Consider the following 14,505-nt stretch of genomic DNA (forward strand, 5'->3'; position numbering starts at 1 on the left):
GCCCCGAATGTGGTGGTTTTATTGTCATTGTTGAAAATGGCGGACCTCAAAGTCACAGAGCTACCTGTGTCAGGGAAGCGTCCACAATGGAAGCGTGAGGTCATCTGTCTCTTCGCCCTGAAATCACTTCCCGGCGTACCTACCACATGTCTTGCGCAAGAGGAAATCTGCTTTGAAAAGGACTTTATTACGTTTGGGTTTGGATTTGTTCCGTGGTGGGCTGGCCAGTGTTTGACAGCTGGTTCTTCAGAATTCCAAAGGCATGCATTATATATGTACGTACACTTATTATAAATTTCACTGATACAAGGAATGCGTAGCACACAGTTTACAAATAACAACACGCTGCATGAACTCTTGACTGTGCATTCCATATCGGCAACTGATTTCACAGAATGCTTTTGTTAATTGTTGCCAAAGTCTTGTATCTCTAGTCCGTCTCTGGTTGCAACTCAATCAAAATTTGCAGTGGGTTTGCATTTCAGTCTACTAACTCTTTTCCCAATAAATTATTGTTATTCAACCTGATACACGAGCTACTGTGACACTCTGTCTCACTTTTATCTCACTCTCCTAGGAAGGTATTCATTGAGCTGAAACCTCTTTGAGCGGCAGCCCTTCAGTGCAGTCTGTGCTAGTAACATTTTGTGCATCACTTTCTTTCGTCTAGAAAGTCCAAACAGCAAAACAAGCCCTGATGTGTAGAGTTTCCAGTTCCCCGGTGGTAAGTATTCCCGCCTCGGCCAATTTCAAGTTACCAATGTGGTATCACTAAACACAGAGCTGGGAAGAGACGTGCGGAAGCAGCACAAGGTTCGGTCAAGCTTCCCTTACATACCACGGATGTGGACAACCTCAGGAGACTAGATAATGGTAAAATGTCCTAAAGTCACGAGGAAGTAAAGAGTTTTGAGTATTATCTTTATTTTAATGTATTTGATTGTAAATGTAGGTAATTTAAATTTTAACAATGACTGTCCAAAAACCGATTAGCAAAATTCCTGAGCCTCCAGCAACTGGCCCTTGTGATCTGGTAAGGCAGCTCTGGCGCCTGCGGACATGTCTCCACCCTAAGGCATCCCATGGGACGCTGTCAACAAGAGAGACCCCACGGCTGGAAGGACCGTGGTGAAGCCATTTGCCCTGGAAAAGTCTGAGCTGGTTTGTGTCTTGGAGCAGAGGAAGAAACTTGAAAGGAAGAGATTTAAGGGCAAATTTCAGGGCGGGACATACCATCCCCATGGCTGGTCCATTGTGGCCATTTTCATTCCTCCGTACTGAAATGTGAGATTGTCGTTTTTTTATTAGTAATTGCTCAGTGAACATCTCTGACCCTTGGCCTCAGCCCATCTCCGCACCCCACCCTGTGTCTCACACTCACACAGCTCATCATGGTCGAGGGTTGCCTGTTCTCACCCCGGGCATCTAGAGGAACAGCCCGGCTTATTGGTTAGGTTTTCTCGCCCCCATCACAACTCGCTGGCCCTCTTTCCCCAGGGAAAGGCAGGGCTAGCCCGAAGATCGGTATCTTTGCACAAGCCCCTATGGCAGGAGGGATTGTTTAATTTTAAAAGAATGCAGCAATGGGACGCCTGCGTGGCTGTCAGTTAAGTGTCTGCCTTCGGCTCGGGTCATGATCTCAGGGTCCCGGAATCGAGTCCCCGCATTGGGCTCACTGCTTAGTGGGGAGTCTGCTTCTCCCTCTCCCTCTGCTGCCCCCCTCCCCCGCTTGTGCGCTCTCACTCTCTGTCTCTGACAAATAAACAGATAGAATCTTAAAAAAATAAAAGAACGCAGTGCCTGTTATACTCTTCTCCATTCTTCAAAACCCTACTCATGTCACCCCTCCCCTGCCATCTCATCTCCCAACAGTGCTATGGCCAGGACTTGTCCGTATTTCTCTTGTTACCTGTTCAGACAAGAAGGTGAATGTTTGCTTACTAATCAGCACCCTTGACTAGGCTGTACATTTTCCTCAAGGGCAAGGACTGTGTCGATGTTGTATGTTACTGTGTAGACTGTCTAGTGCAGGGTCTGAAACTGAGTAATTTCTCCATAAATATGTCAAGTTAAAAAACCCTGAATATATTCAATGCCATGTGGACTCCTATTCGCCCAGGGAGATGATTTGGACGCAGTCCTTCCCTCAAGGAAGCTCCCTTGGGGTCCCTTGCACCTCCTCTTCATCTCCCTAAATACAGTTCCCACTTGGACCCCCGAATGTCAGAGCCAGAGAGGTCCTGAGGCCCTTTGGTCCCATCAGAAGGTCCAGAGAAGGGCAGGGAGTTGCCTAAGCTCCCACAGCTTATTCAAAGGATGGAAACCAAATCTTACTCCTCCCGGATCAGGATTTCCTTAGAGACAGGGAAACAGCCCTAGAGACAGGAAGGTGAGCACAAACTCACACGGCAAGTGAGGGCAGAACCAGCGTCCGAGAATTCTCCGGGCCTCCCCAGATCTCCTCAGCACCATCCTCCTCCTCTTGGGACCTGGAAATGAAACTTGAGGGTGTCCCCAACATGCACTCAGGGTGAAGAGGCGATTCTGGGGGTCCTGGTTTTAGAGCTGACCGGCGCATGCACCAGTTTGTCCACCAGGGGGCACTACAGCACGGTCTGCTCACTGAGCCCGGAGCCCTGGTTCATCTGTACTGGGGCCAGACGGCACAACCGAGGTCCTGGGAGGAGAGGGACTTGCCAAGGTCATCCTGAGAGCCAGAGACAGAACTGGCACTTGACCCGGGCCACCTGACGTCGGTCAGATGGATAGCCAAATGTGGCCTGGGGCTGGGTCTACCGCCTTCCGAAGGCCCTCCTGGGCCAGGCTGGGCTGAGCCACAGCCCTGGCTGGCGCAGCCTGGCACCTCTCCCTGGCATGCTGACCAGTGCGGAGCCACACCCTGCCTCGTCCCTGCTGTGCCCGGTGACGTCCCCCGCCCCTGTCAGCCCAGGTGTGTGGTTTAGGCGACAGGGGCGTTCTCAGCGTTTCTGCCTTGTCTGCAGGGAGGAGGGGGTGGGCCCGGGGTTAGACCCAGTGGGTGGCAGTCACACCAGCGACTCAACCTCAGACCAGGCCGCCCATGCCTTCGTGCGTCCGCTTCCTTAACTGTAAAGCAGAGATCACAGTCATTCTTTTTGTGTTTTTTTTCAGGTTTTATTTAAATTCAAGTTGGTTAACATACAGGGATTACATTAGCTCTTACCTCAGAGTTGTTGGAAGGAGTAAGTGAGAGGCACAGCAAGTCCCCGGGAGCTTTTTCTCACGACTCAAGCCTGCGCTAGCGTCCTGGGATGGGAGCAAAACCACCTCCACCTTACCGACGGCAGCCGAGGCGCAGAGACATCAGCAGGGAGCAACAGTCAGGTAACGTTCTGCTGGGCACCAGGCGTGATGGGCGGCCAGCACCCAAGGGTGGAGCAAATCGAACTTTCTTTTTCCTCAGTGAGTTTTGTCTCAACTGGGGTGGGAGATGAACTGACATAGAGCTAAGGCCTGGGTGGGCCCTTGTGTTTCCCAGTCCTGGGTCCACACACGTCACCTGGGTGACATCGTTGTCCCTTTGGCTTTGAATGGCTGACGTCTCTCTGCATTTCCAGGTTGTCCTGGAGGACACGAGAACCGTTCTGCTTAGCTGGGGGTCGCCCTGCGGTTTGGGGTCATTCTGGCAGGTCCCCCCTCTGGACTCTGGCTGCCCTCCGTGGGGCCACGGATTCACCACTCGCTCCATCCTTCCTCCCATTCCATCCTGGGGGGCGGGGGAGGCTCTCACCTGCCTCACAGACCACCTGCTTGTAGCCAGAGGGGTAGCTTCGGAAAAGGGCAAAATACCAGGAGAGAAAGACGCAGATGGGTTACCTCGGTACATGTTTCTGGGGCGCCTTTTATAGGTGCCATGCACAGTTCAGGCCCTGCGGTTGCAGCTACGGGCAAGCAGACCCAGTGCCTTCTCTCGACGGGAGCTGGAAGGGCCTGACGGTGATGGTCCTCGTGGCTGTTATTTATGGAGACCTACTATGTGCCAGACCCCGTGTCGTCCCATTCACTCCCTCCAACAACATAATGATGTAAGTTCCCCCAGGTATCCCCACTTCATAGGTGGGGAAATAGAGGCACAGAGAGGTTTGGGAACTTGCCCAAGCTTGGAGATAGTAGGCCTAGGAGGCTGGCCCAGGCAGTCCGAAACCTTCACAAGGTCATGAGGCTGAGAGGGGCTGCTTACGCGTCCAGCTGGGGAGGGCGCTTACAGGTTCACTGGTGAGGCGGTGGTGTTTGAGCTGAGACCTGCCTGATGACCAGGAGCCGCCGTGCTAGATCTGGGGGACAAGCATCGCAGGCACGGAACAGCAAGTGCGAAGGCCCTGGAACGAGAATGAGCGTGACTTCTCCAGCTCATTGGAAAGAAAGCCCCCGTGGCCAGGAGGATGGGAATGAAGGAGAGAGGGTGGTGGGAGCTGGGGAGGAGTTAGAGGGACCCAGATTGGCAGTATAAACCCCTCGAGGGTTTGTAGCCAGGCAGGGCCAAGCCCTAGACCCATAAACCCCATTATCTCTCTGCCTGGCAGCTGGGTACTCACTGCTGGGGCCTCTTTCAAACTCTCATTGGTTTGGGGACACTGGTAACCTCCAGTTCCCAGGAGAAGGGGGCCACCATGGGGCTTGAGGCCCAGAGAAGCTTTTTTGCTCATAGGCTGCTGGGCGGGTGGTGCTGACCCGTGAGTCAGAGAACCTGAGGTCTGGCCCAGTGGTGGCAAAGGTATTTTGATTGGAGTCGTGAAGATCGCCCAGCCTTGAAGGCCTGGCGCTGAGCCAAGCTGTCCCATTGGCTTCCCTCAACTTCCTGGACTGATTTCTCCTACCCCCCAGTGACCGGAGAGGCCCCTGTGAGGGCTCTAATTAACACCCCCTCTTCTGGATTCCAGGGCTTTCTCTCTGCCTACAGACAGGGAAACAGCTCCTGCCAGACAGCAGGTATCACCTCCACCTCTCCCACTTCCCCTAAATCCTGGGGGTTCAGCTGAGGTCAGTGAAACCACATTTCTTGGGTCATCTGGTTCTGCTCATGGGGAATTTTCACCCATGAGTGCCTTTGCTCATGCTGTTCCCTTAGAATGCTTGGAATGCCCTTTCCACTTCTGTTTGCATGAAAACGCCTCCTACTTTATTCTACAAGGTGTAACAGACGAATTCCTTCTTTTTCCTTTCTCCCCTTCCTCCCTCCCTGCCTCCCTTCCTTCCTATCTATTCATTCATTCATTTCATTCATACATGTTGGGCGTTCATTCATCTGGTTCTGCCAAGCACTGGGGGCACAGAGAGGGTAGGACAGACCCTGAGGTCAAGGAGTGTAATTATCTTGGGGCACCTGGCTGGCTCAGTCAGAAGATGTACGACTCTTGATCTCGGGGTCGGGAGTTGGAGCCCCACGTTGGGTGTAGAGATTACTTGAATAAATAAATATATTTTTTTAAAGGAGTGTATTATCCTGTGCAGGAAGGAGAAGGCAAACAATTGGGACCAGCTATAGAGTTGGCGGGTCTCAGTGACAAATAAAAATGCGAGATCCTGGGGCGCCTGGCTGGCGCAGTCGGTTAAGCGTCTGACTCTTGATTTCAGCTCAGGTCATGATCTTGGGGTACTGGGATCAAGCCCGACTTAGGCTCTGCGCACAGCGGGGAGTCTGCTTGAGATTCTCTCTCCCTTCCCATCTGCCTCTCTCTCCCCACTTTCAAATCCATAAATAAATCTTAAATAAAATCCTCAATAAAAATCTTAAAAATACGAGATCCCTTGTTAAAAAATTATAAAGAGTTTCATAACAGGGGCTCCTGGGTGGTGCAGTCGGTTAAGTGTCTGACCCTTGGTTTCACCACAGGTCATGATCTCGGGGTCCTGGGATCGAGCCCCGACTCAGGCTCTGCGCACAGCGAGGAGTCAGCTTGAGATTCTCTCTCCCTCTCCCTCTGCCCCTCCTTCTTGTGCTCTCCCTCTCTCTCAAATAAATAAAGCTTAAGAAAGAAAAAAATTTCAAAATTAGTGACTGCAGAGCATTAAATCAGTTGCAGGGTGGCTCCTGACAACAGGGTCCTTCTGCAGAGGTTGCGCGCCCGTGGAGCTGGCCCTGCAAACAAGAGCTTCCACCAGACACGTGTGGTGGCAAGTGAGCCTGGGAGCCATTCAGGACTAGGTGATACCCACGAAGGGCCAAAAGCAGGAGGAGAGAGGGTGAAGGACTCTGTGTGGAGCCTGACTTGGGGCTCCATCCCATGACCCATGAGATCATGAGCTGAGCCAAAACCAAGAGTCAGCTGCTCAACCAACGGAGTCACCCAGGCACTTCCAGATTCTTCTTTTCTTTTTTTTTTTTTAAGATTTTATTTATTATTGAGAGAGAGAGAGAGAGAGAGAGAGAGAGATCATGAGCAGGGGGGAAGGGTAGAGGGAGAAGCAGACTCCCTGCTGAGCAGGGAGCCCAATGCAGGACTCAATCCCAGGACCCCAGGATCATGACCTGAGCCAAAGGCAGATGCTTAACCGACTGAACCACCCAGGTGCCCCAGATTTTTCTTTTCAATAAGAAATACAGATAATAAACATATGAAAAATATAAATAATACATATGAAGAAGGTTCAACTTCACCAGTAATGAAACAAGTTAAAACAAAGCTAATTTTTTGTATGGAACCAGAAGAGACCCTGAAGAGCCAAAGGAATGTGGAAAAAGAAGACCAAGTTTAGTGGCTTCACAATCCCAGACTTCAAGCTCTATTACAAAGCTGTAATCATTAAGACAGTGTGGTACTGGCACAAAACAGACACATAGATCAACGGAACAGAATAGAGAACCCACAAATGGACCCTAATGGTCAACTAATCTTCAACAAAGCAGGAAAGAATATCTGATGGAAAAAAGACAATCTCTTCAACAAACGGTGTTGGGATAACTGGACAACCACGTGCAGAAGAATGAAACTGGACGATTTCCTTACACCATACACAAAACTAGACTCCAAATGGATGAAAGACCTAAATGTGAGACGTGAATCCATCAAAATCCTGGAGGAGAACACAGGCAGCAACCCCTTCGACCTCGGCCGCAGCAACTTCTTGCTAGACACGTCTCCAAAGGCAAGGGAAACAAAGGCAAAAATGAACTATTGGGACTTCGTCAAGATAAAGAGCTTCTGCACAGCAAAGGAAACAGTCGACAAAACTGAAAGACAGCCGACAGAACGGGAGAAGATGTTTGCAAATGTCTTCTCAGATCAAGGGCTAGTATCCAAACTCTATAAAGAACTTACCATACTTAACACCCAAAACACAAAAAATCCAGTGAAAAAATGGGCAGCAGATAAGAACAGACATTTCTCCGAAGAAAACATACAAATGGCCAACAGACACATGAAAAAATGTTCAACATCACTCGGCACCGGGGAAATACAAGTCAAAACCACAATGAGCTACCACCTCACACCAGTCAGAATGGCTACAATAAGGAAGTCAGGAAACGACGGATGTTGGCGAGGGTGCGGAGAAAGGGGAACCCTCCTACACTGTTGGTGGGAATGCAAGCTGGTGCAGCCACTCTGGAAAACAGTATGGAGGTTCCTCAAAAAGTTAAAAAGAAAGCTTCCCTATGACCCAGCAATTGCACTACTGGGTATTTACCTCAAAGATACAAATGTAGTGATCCAAAGGGGCACCTGCACCCCAATATTTATAGCAGCAATGTCCACAATAGCCAAACTATGGGAAGAGCCCAGATGTCCATCAACAGATGAATGGATAAAGACGATGTATGTGTGTGTGTGTGTGTGTGTGTGTGTGTGTGTGTATAATGGAATATTACTCAGCCATCAAAAAGAATGAAATCTTGCCATTTGCAAATGACATGGATAGAACTAGAGGGTATTATGCTAAGCAAACTAAGTCAATCAGAGAAAGTCAATTATCATATGATTTCACTCGTATGTGGAATTTAAGAAACAAAACAGAGGATCATAGGGGAAAGGAGGGAAAAATAAAATAAGATGGAATTAGAGAGAAAGACACGCCATAAAAGATTCTTAACTCTAGGAAACAAACTGAGGGTAGCTGGAGGGGAGGTGGCTGGGGGGCTGGGGTAACTGGGCGCTGGGCATTAAGGAAAGTACTTATTATCCTCAAAAAAGCATTGTTTCTGATATCAAAACTTGGGAAGTGACTTTAATTCACACACGTCAGGCTGGTGCCCTGGTCCTCGCAGGTACTGGGAGGTGTCTTGGGGTCCTCTGAGCCACATAACTGACATCGGGCATATTCAAAGGGGGTTGATTTTATTTGATGATAAGTAATTTCGAATGACATTTTTATGTTGTAACAAATATGGCACTTCACACCACAAAGGAGTCACAAATTAAAAATACAGACAGTGGCACGTTTGGACAAGGCTGGCCTGCCTCACGATAAGGCAGTACCGTAACAGGGGGCAGAACCTTGGAAGACAGTTTGGCAGTTTCCCGATTGCTAACTAGAGTCACCGTGTGATCCAGCAACTCAAGAGAACCAGAAACCCCTGTCCACACAACAACTTGCTCACGAGCCTTCATGGCAGCGTTACTCTTAAGAGCCAAAAAGTGGAAGCAAGGTAAGTATCCATCAGCTGGGGTACCAGTAAATAAAGCGATCTAGCCACATAATGGAATATTATTGGGTGATAAAAGAGAGGGAAATGCCGTCCCCGACTGCAGCATGGGTGAACCTTGAAAGTACGATGTTAAGTGAAAGAAGTCGGTTACGAAAGGCCACACGCTGTGTATGGCCCCATGATACGGAATGTCCAGAGAAGGCACGTCCGTAGAGACGTAAAGTAGCTTCGTGGTGGCCCGGGGTGTGGGGGTGGGGAATGGGAGCTGCTGCTCATGGGTTTGAGGTTTCTTTTTGGGGTGTTGAAAGGTTCTGGAATGAGATGGTGGTGTGATTGCACCACTTGGTGAATGTACTGAAAACCTCTGGGTTGTACCTTTTAAAATAGGTAGATTTGTATGGTACATGGTATGTATTTCAATAAAGCTGTTTTTTAAAAAATCATGGGTACAGGGTGGTATAGAACAAGGGTGACCAACTATCCCGGTCTGCCCAACGCTGAAGGTTTTCCTGGGACACAGACTTTCAGGGCTTAACCCCAGAAAAGTCCCTGGCAAAACAGGATGAGGTGGTCACCCTGATGAGAATGCAAGCTTTACATTGATTTTAATGATAAAATAGGAGAATTTAAAGGCATTTCCTGCTTGTAGCCCATTAAAGGTGCCGCAGGGAAAAGTTTCAGGGGCACTGACCTAAATGTCCAACAACAGGAGGTAGTTGAATTCAATCATTTGTTCGTTATTTTGCTCATTCATTCATTCCTTCCCCAGTAGAATGTAAGCTCTATCAGGGCAAGGGGTTTTGTCCGTTTCAGTATCAGTGTACTCTCAGGGCCCAGGACTATGCCTGGCCCCCACTCCATCGATGTCTGTTGAGGGGACCCGCGTGCCAGGTACTAGGGTGTCTTAGTTCCTCGTGTCCTGGAGCTTAACCTGCCCCAGGGACAGTGTAACAGGCAGGCCCACATACGCTAGTGAACAGATGAGGGAAAGGAGAATTTCATATATGACAACGCCCTGAGGAAAATACAGTGATGTGGTTGGAGAGCTCATGTAGCCTCAGGGGTCCCAGGAGCCTTGCCACGAAGGTGACTTCTGAGTGGCTGACGCACACCGATGAGCCATGCTTCGTGCTGTTCAGAAGTGGTTTTGATGGCAAGAAGTGCGCACTGTGGACTGTAACATATGAAAGGCAGGACGCAAGCTGTTTATATAGTGTGAACACAGATGGTTTTCAAAAAGTGTCTAAGCATTAAAATAGATCAGAATAAGATATGCATATATTTTTGTAACTTTTATTTTTTTTTAGAGTGAGAGCGTGAGTTGGGGTTGGGGCAAAAGACAGAGGGAAAGGGAGAGAGAATCTCAAGCCGACTCTGCACTGAGCAAGGAGCCTGATATGGGGCTCGATCCCATGACCCTGAGGTCATGACCTGACTTGAAATCAAGAGTCGGACGCTCAACCGACTGCACCAACCAGGCGCCCCAGATAAATGTATATTTTTAAATCATCTCTACGCCCAATGTGGGGCTCAAACTCACGACCCGGGGATCAAGAGTTGCATATTCCGCTGACTGAGCCAGCCAGGCGCCCCTAGAATAAGATACATGAAAGCTTGTAGAGGGTGGGAATTCACCAGCGATTTCTTTTTATTTTTTTGAAGCGTTCCGGTTTTTCCCCAGTTTCCTAAGATTCATGTATTCCGCCTGAGCAGTGCCCCCCAGAGCACACGGGGCAAACCGGACAGATGACTCCCTGCTCTCGGGGAACAGGTATGACTTTAGAATTGGGAGACATGAAACCCAGAGTAAAGAAGAAAAGTTATTTTGGAAACAGACGAATAAAATTAAGCGGGTCGGTGTGCCAGGGAACCAGCTGGAAGCTTGGAGTCTGGTTCGGAGGCAGTGCAGCCCCCAGGCTGAGCAGGCTGTGGGGGCGGGGCTTCCTTGGGAAGGAGCAGAGAGCCGGGAACACAGCTGACACCCACCGTGTAGGTCCCTTCCCCTGGCTGGGCCTCAGCTTCCCCATCAGTTAAACGAGAAGAGACAGGAGATGTGGCTTTTGTTTGTTTTTGATAATTGCCCATTCGCTTCTGCCCCCAGCCCCTGGCAACCACCCCTCTATCTTCTGTCTCTGTGAGTTTGACCACTCGAAGGGCCTCATATAAGTGGAATCACACAGTTGGTCCTTTGGTGACTCGCTGATTTCATGTAGCAAAATGTGCTCCCAGCTCTTCCATGTTAGAACATGGGGCCGAATTTCCTTCCTTTCAGAGACTGAATCATGTTCCGTTGTATGTATGTGCAAGGGGAGGGAGGTGAGCTTCCTGCAGCTTGGACATGGTAGGATTCTCAATGCCGAGTCTCTGTCCTCCTGCAGGGAAGATCGCTGCCTGGTGGGGTGGGGGCCCTGGCTCCAGGCAGACTTTCCCTCCCTCCCTGGGGAGGGCCCTGGGGATAAAAGGCTTCAGCTAAATACGTACAGCCTTCTCTCTGGGGCTTCTGCAGCCAGGTCGGGGCCTGGGGCAGGGCAGGGGTGGGGGAGCTAATGATGGCCTGCTGGGGGCTTGGTTGTCCAGATGAAACGGACCCTGCTCCACAGCCTGGCCTGATTACAGGGAGCCTTGCGCTTCCCCTCCGCAGGGCCCCGGCCTGGGGCTGGCCTCCAAGCAACCTCTGCACGCCCAGCTGTTCCGGAACAGCTGTGGAGACAGATGGGCTGAGGAATTTAGGGTAGCAGCTGCTGAATGCGTTGGCTTTGGGGTCCAGAACAACAGCTAGAACTCATGGTGAAGACAGTGGGCTCGTGCGTGATTCTCATTGGGGTAACTAGTCATAACAGCCACTGCGGCTCCAAGTTTTAATATCTTCATCATGTGCAAGCACTGCAAGTGAATCATTTAATCTTACACAGCCCTAGGAGGGCGGTATCGTTACCCCCATTTTACAGAGGAGCAGACTGAGGCCTGGAGAGCCTTGCCTGAGACCACGCCGCTGGTCAGTGGCGTGGCCAGAATTGGGCCCTGGTTCCGGGCTGAAGCCTGATCTCTTCTCCACTGGTCCTCGATTGGGTGGGACTTTGTTTGGCAAGCTTCTCGGGGGAGGGCAGGTAAGGGGCCGCGTGGGTGGAGATCTCCTTGCCTTCCCTGCAGGACTAGGGCAGGGACTCTTGTCGCTGCTGGGGGATTCTGCTTCAAAGCACGGTGTGAAAGCCGCTGCTATCGTTCACATGCTACAGATGGAGAAGCTGAGGCCGGAGGGGGACAGGGGGCTGTCCAGAGTTGTCCTGACAGAGCTGGGATTAGAACCTAGGTCCTGCCTCCCAGCTGCACGCTCTTTCTAGTGCCTGCATGGCCTCCTGGATCCCATATGTGACCTGCACAGGCAGGAGGGCACTCTGGGGCCTCACCTGCTGGGTCTGCTGGGCCTGGAGGCCCCTCCTACAGTGACCGAAGAAGGGACACACAGAGGTGACAGGCGATGGGTGGCGAGAATAGAGCCCAGGCTGGGTCTCCGTTCTGACTCTGCTGCTGATTTGCTGTGTGGCCTGGGTGGCTCTATTCTCTTCTGGCCTCAGTTTTTCTATCTGTACAATGTGTGTGGGGGGGGAGGGGTTGCTGAGAGTTGGGCCTCCAGGCCCTGTGCAGGGGAAGAGGAATGGCCAGATAGGAGAGAAATGTGGGCGGAGGAGGGGAGGAACCGCAGAGCCCCAGGACATTACCTGTGCCCCAGCTCCTCCGGGAAATAGCCTGGTTTCTGCCGCCCACGCTGCCACTGCTGGCCAGACGACGCGGCTTGGCCTGAGCGTGTCCAAGCTTCAGATGACAGAGCTCTCGGTGCCCAAGGCTGCCCTGGGGCTGCCGGCTGCCCTTCCTCAGCCCCGAGACATCCCCTCGCCCCGGGAATGGTGCCAGCCTCGTAGGGGCTTGGAGGAGGCCAAGCTCCTAGGTGGGGGGGCTCACATGGGCCACCAGCTCAGTCACCCAGTGTGCTCACATCCCTTCCTATGCGTGTATGCACAAACCCACACACCGCGCAGGCAGCAGGGACTCCCAGAGTCCAAGAGAGGCCCGAGCAGTTCTGGTTTTTTGAAGATCCCCATAAGTTAAAAATGAAGAAATGCCTGAGGGGGTTGGTGGTATTGTACAAGTTTTTACTTAACAAATTAACTTCTTAAAAAAAATTAACCTCCTTAACACGCACACACATACACACACAGTCACAAACCCAACGCAGTGCGATTGAGAGAGTCAGAAGATCGTTGCAGGAATTATGAAGGATATGCGTTCACGTCCTGCACGGTCCAGCGGCGGGATAGGAGTTTAAAACCGTACGATGAGCGTCCTGTTCTTTCTATCGTGTGCACGGCTCTCTGGGACGAGACATCCAGGCCCCTTGGCACGCGCATTGTTTTCTAACATTTTATTGTGAAAAATGTCAAGCCTCCAGAAACGCTGAAAGAATTGCATGGTGGATACCCGTGCCCTCCCCACCTGGGATCTCCAGTGAACATTCCGCAGTATCTGCTTTATGACGTTCTCATCGTTCTGTCCCCTCCTTCTATCCATCTGGCCGTCGGTGCATCTGAATCCAACCTTGCATCTATTCATCTCTCCTCTATCCACCCATCTATTTTCTGATGCATTTTGGAGGCTCATGAATGTGAGGCCTGGGCCAAATGACAGTGCTCTCTCCTCCTTCTCCCCGACAGTAACAGGCCCTGTACACGTACCCACACATCACACACACCTACATGTGAATCTCTCCCATGTGCACACACCACGTGTGATTCATCCATGCCCCCCGTTCACACTCGTTTACTCCACATACACGTATCCACGTGTGCAAACACCACACGCAATCACCCTTGCACGCACGCGTGTGCACACACACACCCCCAATTCCCACATGGGCATTCATGGCAGACCCTTGATATCTGTGAGGGAAGCATCCAGAGACCTTTTAGAATCCTCGGACCTCTAACCCTCATGGAGTCCATGCCAGGTGCCGGCCGACTCCCCACCCCTCATTTCTGGCAAGTGTCAGGGGCTCCCCTGCAGCTCCCGCCCGGCCCTGTCCCACCTTTCCCGCTTTCCTCCATCTTCTCTCTCACCTCCTTGCCACATGCCACAGAGAGCACCTCGCACACAGATTCCTTCCAAGTGTTCCCGCATCTGGGTGCACAGCCCCCCAGACTGTCCATCTGGGAGGGCAGGGACTGTGCTGGTCTTGTTCACGGCACCTGCCCAGCCCCTGGCGCTTGGCAGACCCCCTCAGGTGTGGGTTGGAAAAGGAACAAATGCGGCACGAGCAGCCTCGGGGGCACCCGCCACGCTCACCTCCATGTACACACAATACGCGTGCGCTCATCTGTGCTCACACACACATCACACACGCATCTGCTCACCTGTGAACGTGCACCGCGTGCACACACCTGTCTGCCTGTTTCCCGTGCTCTCCAGATGGAGTCCATTCCGCTCCCTAGGGCCTTTGCCCAAGCCTTGGTCGCCTAATATCACTGTGAGCTCATGTGCCAGCTGTGAGGTCCACGTGTGGCCCCCTGACCACGTGCTTGGGGCTCCTGGCTTGATCCCGTGTATCTGTGTGGCAGGAGTGAGGAGCACCGGCTCTGGAGTCCGACAAAACCGTGTTCCATCCTTGCTCTGCAGGTAATCACTGTGTACATTCTGCATCTGGTTGACGTGTGCATTACTTAACTTCTTGGAGCACCAGTTTCCCTATCTGTTAAATGGGGAGAATAGTTTCCACCTCAAAAGCATCTTACGGGAAATACTCTTAGCAGGGTGCCGCCTGGCGTGTTGTAGGCCCTTCAAGATGGTTGCTGGAGGTACTATTATTCTTGTCAGTTCACTCTTTGCCCTGA

The 14,505-nt window shown here is 51.3% G+C and overlaps 1 long non-coding RNA gene across 1 annotated transcript; it reads left to right on the forward strand.

Annotated features, from left to right (window-relative positions):
* Window positions 1–586: 586 nt before the first annotated feature.
* LOC103666461 lies at window positions 587–11,017 on the forward strand. The gene is made up of 5 exons (XR_569508.2): window positions 587–724; window positions 3,151–3,363; window positions 3,888–4,064; window positions 4,920–5,019; window positions 10,286–11,017. It is a non-coding gene; the product is annotated as an uncharacterized LOC103666461 (long non-coding RNA).
* The last annotated feature ends 3,488 nt before the right edge of the window (window positions 11,018–14,505 follow it).

The sequence above is a fragment of the Ursus maritimus genome, unplaced genomic scaffold (assembly GCF_017311325.1).
Source record: "Ursus maritimus isolate PB19 unplaced genomic scaffold, ASM1731132v1 scaffold_32, whole genome shotgun sequence".
NCBI classification, from domain to species: Eukaryota; Metazoa; Chordata; class Mammalia; order Carnivora; family Ursidae; genus Ursus; species Ursus maritimus.